The sequence below is a fragment of the Colossoma macropomum genome, unplaced genomic scaffold (assembly GCF_904425465.1).
Source record: "Colossoma macropomum unplaced genomic scaffold, Colossoma_macropomum, whole genome shotgun sequence".
NCBI classification, from domain to species: Eukaryota; Metazoa; Chordata; class Actinopteri; order Characiformes; family Serrasalmidae; genus Colossoma; species Colossoma macropomum.
The window spans coordinates 29999-36168 of NW_023495306.1; positions in this window are offsets into that span (position 1 = coordinate 29999).

Consider the following 6170-nt stretch of genomic DNA (forward strand, 5'->3'; position numbering starts at 1 on the left):
AAGAGCTGTTTTGACCAGACATCTCAGATGAGCTAGCATCAGTGGATTTATATGCTTCCTTGACATTGGCATACAGCAGGTCCAGAGTCTTGTTCTCTCTCGTCTTGCAGTCCACAAACTGGCTGAAAGTGGGCAGACATGATTGAAGTCTCCAGACACTGCGATCACAAACAGAGAGTTTGTTTTGATGCTGCTTCAGTAGCTGCAGCCTCAGATAGCAGTATTTGTTAGCCAACATCTCTAAAGAACATTTGGCTGTTTTCATACCCAGTTCATTTTCTAAAGACGCACCACATTTTGATTTTGTGATGTTTTATCTTTTTCCTTTGGTTTGGATAGTGGAGTGCAAGGGCTATAGTGGACTAAATTACTCATGAATTCGGGTGGAGTCGCATGTCAAAAGCGACCTAAAGATAAAGTTCAACAGTCTGCACCAACCAAGGCAGGTCTGAAAACACCTCTCAGCTGACATGGAGGTTCTGATTGGCTCTGCCTCTCAGTTTTGCTGTCTGTTTGTGCTTGTCAGTGCTTCATGCAGTTTAGGGAAAGTGGAGGTTTTTATGTGCACGTCCTGAACTCAAAAAGTAGTAGGGCGTTGCAACAGTACTTTGAAAAATGGTGGCGAATGCATATTCCCAACATCTAAAACAAAACATGTAAAAGATACTTATTTTACGGAACCAACTAAGTAACATACAGGTAATATCGCTTACAATGTGAAGCTTCAAATATCAGAGAGAATATAACCAGAATCCACTCATTCAATGGAGAAATGGTTTTGTGACTGTGTGGTGTATCTCATTCTAATCACTGGGTGGTGCTATAGTGGGGCTTGTGTGTGAAATATCAATAAAATCCAGAAATGGCTAATGTCATGATTGTTCCTAGAATCTATCTCATTCTTGATACCTCCAAAATCCTTAGAACAAACCCGGATGAATGATTGCAATTTAGAGTTGATATACACTTTAGAAATTTGATTTTCTGTTGCTTAGAGAGTTTTTGGTCAAGCTATCCAGATAGACTCCAGGCAGAGTGTTTTATTGATGCATTGTTAGTGCATAAAGATAAGCCACAGAGGTCAGGCCTTGTTCTTGACACAAGCTGTAAACCTTAAAATTTGTGTGTTCCTAAGGCAGTTTATGGCCCTGACCCAGACTTTGAGGAGCCAGGGCTCTTAACTCTTGAGTTGGAGGTTTTGAGTCCAGATGGTGTCCACTACATTGTTCAAAAAAAATTCTTCTTGCCATCACCCAGGACATTGACCTTTTTATGTAACTGTTTCTTACGCATTAAATAGGCCAGTGTTTACTGAAACCAAGACCTGAGGCAATAATTGTGTCCATTCTAGTAGATAAAATTAAGTCGACTTGGTAGGATCCTTTAACAAGTAATAAGCAGGATCTAATAAGTTGTGTGAGGGTGAAGTTGCCACAAATTTCCGTTAAGTGATCAGATGCATTAGTCCACTAATTCAGATGTAGTGGGAGAAGGTCACTTACTGTACTTTTTTCCCCACTTACACCATAAACACAACCTACCGTTAGGTTAATCTCAGGTTAGGGTTTTCATGTGGACAGTGATCAATTGATCGGGCTGTTGTAATCATACACACAAATAAATGAGTGATAACTTTAATAAAGGCTCATTTATTGATAAAGGTATATAAGCACTAAGTGGTAGATTAATAAATGTAAAAGATTAACAGGTATGCACAGAGAAACTAGAGGCATGAGATTCACCTGATTAACATAGTGTAATTGGCTGAGGCTCAGAGTTTAAGAGTAACACAGCCAAGAATGAATGATGTAGCTGGAGAAGTGAGGGTGCAAGCCTTAGAGCTTTGAAGTTGAGTATGGGTTGTGTGCATGGGTGGAGAAGGGTCCTGGGGGTCAGGACGAGGCAGTTGGAGAGGTTAACTCAGAGAGCGTTGCAACTAACCAGAACTGGATGGGCGAGGCAGGCTACCTTCTGGCTTGTGTTGGCCTCTGATGAGGAAGGCAGACTCTTCAGTTGGCTTGCAATGGCTGGCTGGTAAAGTGAGTCCACAGTCTTACACCAAACTGCTGAAGCAGACTCCTGGGTTGGCTTGCAGTCAACACTGGTTCTTAAATTCTAACATTTCTAAACAATGTTTAAATGAAAAAAAAGTTACATAGTGTAGAGTAAAATAAAATCCTGAGTATTACTTTTAATTTTCCTGTGGATTATTATGGCAGAACCTCTGTTATGCTTGAAGTATACATAGTCACACAAGTTACAAACTTTACTTACACATTTCTACTTCTAAAGGAAAAAAACAACATGGTGACTCAAAGGAAAAGATAAATGATGTTAAGACATGATTCAAGGGAACATGTGGATTTATTAACATCAAAATATTTCTAGAAAACAATGAAACAGTTATAAATGATCAAAGATCAGTTCAATAATAATCTTAATTAGTTACTTCAAGAATCATAAAATAGCTTTTGTATAAAAAATATCAATTGTAGGGAATCTTAGTATTAATTCACATCTGACAATGCTGCATGGGAAGCCATGGGTGTGTCCCAAAACCTAGTGAGCTCTCTAAGTAGCTGCTTTCTACATAGGCAGCTGTCTAAGTAGGCAGCGTTTCAACCGTCATCTATCCTTATAAGACATTCCCGCCCACTGCACGAGACCGGCGTTTACTTACCTCAGCCGTCAGAATCACATTCTGCCAACATGGATCTGCTCTGACAGTTTATGTAGCAATGTAAATTGTATTTGCTCTAAATGAAACAGCAAAATAGACAACAGTTGTGGTCAAACGCTGAAATTAAAGAATTTGAGCCCTACTTGCAATTTAAAATTTACAAAATGTAAATTTTTCTCTAAGCTCTGGGGGGATCAACTGTAAACCCTTTCTCCACATCATACAATGTTCATTAATCTCCTAAATGCCAGTTTGATATGGTTGTATTTGTTTTGAATATTTTAATAAGACATACACATTAATACATACATGAAATTAAAATCTACACAAACCACACACAACTGCAGATCCAAACAGAACAATGATACACACAACCACACAATTTAACAAATAAATATACAGTCATTCACTAGCAATCAATTTCTACAGCTATATACAATAATACAGTAATCATTTAAGTAATTAATTTACAATGAAATTACATAAATGTTCATATACATACATATGAACCAGCCACTTCATTTAGTCCACCTCTTTCTATCTTCATTCATTGTCCATTTTATCCGCTCCACTGACCATACAGTTTCACTCTGTAGTTCTACAGTTACAGACTGTAGTCCATCTGTTTCTCTACATACTTTGTTACCCTGTTCTTCAATAGTCAGGAGCCCCACAGAGCAGGTGTTATTTGGGAATGATCCTTGGTGATGGTTTGTCAGTCCCACTCCTGGATGGTGGAAACTTCAGTTCCTAAAATAAAGGCAAACATGTTATCTAACCTCAGTTTGCTTTCTTTTGTTTAGCTGAATTATACTCAATCATTTTTAAATATTTAAATTATGTTTAAAATGCACTCTAAGGTTTAAAAGAGATAAAATATTGATTCTGTAAATGCAGTACTAATCTATTATTAATCTTCACCTCTGTCTTGGAACTTACCTTATTTCTTTTTTAGGTTGTCCCACTTTTTTCTGTAGCCCCAGTTCCAAAGGATAGTCCTATTAACAAGCAAACAAAATCAAAATAGGGTTTTTTCCTTTTTTTAGAGAATAGGTAAACAGATTAAAAGACCCAGCATCATTCAACTAAAATTCTAACCAGAATAGGAAAGTGCTCAACCACACAAGCAAATTACTTCTACTTTGTTTTAAGTTATGATTAGCTAATGTTACATTGTGTACTGTAACTAAGCATGCATGACTAACTCATTGGTGTCTGGTCCTATCTACAGAGTATGGCTGCAGGTTTTCAAGATTAATTGTTTTCCTGATTAAGAGAAATCAGGGGAGCTCCTGCTTGTTTCCAATGAAAACCTGCAGCTACAGCCATTGTGAATAAAATTTGAAAACCCCTGATCTAACTGGTGAACCAACACCGTAACATTCTTATTTCCTAGCTGACAAAACAGAGTTTTTTTTCCCCCGGTACACAGCTTCTCTCTCTATACGAGCCTTTATGAATGTTTCGAGTGCTGATCTGGTCCCTGCGCTGATCTGGTCCCTGAAAAAGGGAAAACAACTTGTATATGCAAACACAGACAACTAAAATAGCTAGCCATCCGACCGTTAGCAATTTCCAGAAAAGCACCATTTAACCCTCATTATTCCGCCAAATCACTCAATACATGAACAACCGGATCAACGATTAGATCACGCTGCCTCGTCATTAGTTAATGTTTGACAATACCTATCACTAGTTAAGCTACTTGGTCGTTAGCCAGCAAGTTTGTTAGCCAACTGGCTATTCAAAACATGCCTAAAGCTTCAAAATCTGCTAGCATGCATGCTAATGGACTGGTGTTTTGAAAACTGTAAAATGGTCATTGATGCACCTAAATTACAAACTATAGGCTATTTGTGCACCTTCATGACTAGAAAACAGATAAAATACCACAAAAAATCAGAATAACGTACAGTTGATGATGACTTCGCTGCTTGGCAAAGCGCTTCTGCCTGCCATCTTCAAACAAAAGTTGCACTGCGTTGCATCATGGGATTGCCTCAGCAGCTGAGGAAACTGATGCTCTCTCGATATTCGGCCAAAATGAGATACCTTAGTAGGCAGCATATTTGAGATATCTAAGAATTAGGACAGCCTTCTTGTCGGGAACGTGCATATTGTGACTTAAAATGCTGTCTATGTAGAGAGCTCACTAGGTTTTGAGACACACCCCATGTTTTGAGTTACACATTAATATTAACACAGGTATTTTTCACAGTTTGATTTAAAAAGAGATTTAGAGACAGTCTTGCAAGGGCCCAAATAATGTCTACTGAGGAATGCACTTTGAGTGTTTGCCTACAAGGGTTTAGTTAGAGGGGTGCATTAGGTTGCAATGATTATCTTGTCGGAGTCTGTTCCTTGAGTTAGATGCCTTCACTTGTATGGAGATGGGGTGCAGGGAAAGGAATTTCCATAAGTCATAAACTCAGTTTGTATTCAGAATTTACTTTTGTCCTCCTTACAGTGTTGGACAATGGATTTTATGAGGTGATCCATTAACATTTCAAGCTCAGGGTGATTGGTTGTGGCCTTATCTCTGTTTTGAGACCAGATGAGGAGGGTGTTCAGAAATAATCGGTAGATGCTAAGAGCACTCTAGGGGCCATTAACTTGATTAGTCAGATTTTCTCCAGCCTTCCTGTTGCCTGGGGGATTGTTCTTTGTATCTTAAATCAAAGGTTAAACTTTGTCCAAATGTCCTGATCAGTTTAAGAATTAAAAATAGCCAAGTTCACTACACAGAGTACAATCACTAAGTATCAGCATTTCTGAAGCATATATGTAAGGAAATAAAAGATCAGTTAATTCATCAATTGTAGAAGAAGGAGCAGAAGGAGGTTTGTATATCACCTATTGAAACAAAAGAATTGTTTTTCCCCTAAGCACACCTTCATGACACTAAAACATGCCAAAAGGGAGGAAGATCTAGAACCAGAGAATCAGGGCTGTAGTTCTGCCGCTGTAATAAATAGCAGTATATATTATGTAGTATGTGCAGAAATTCTCATAGACACACTCGAAAATCTTGTGGAAAGCCTTCCCAGAAGAGTGAAGGCTGTTATAGCCACAAAGGGGGACTCTATATTACTACCATATTCTATAGAGCTATACTATTATAACTGTATATTCTTATCTATATTTTTTGAATTGGATGTACAGCAAGCTCCAATGGCTGTAATTTGTAGGTAATTCACATACTTGTAGGTAATTTCACATACTTTTTTATATTGTTGATCTGTCATTAATTCCTTAATATTTCAGGCTTATAACATAAAAAGGCTTATTATTCAGTAACTAGAGGGACTTCATTGCAGACTAAAAGAGCTATTCTTAGGTTATAGAAGTGTGTAGTAATACTTTTGGTCACGGGGCCCAAAGTACTGACAAATACATTAGAACCACAAAGCTAAGTAATATTCTTGAAATCTTCCTACAAAATGACTAACATTCTAACATTGTTCACTTCAGGATCTGTCATTTGTTCAAT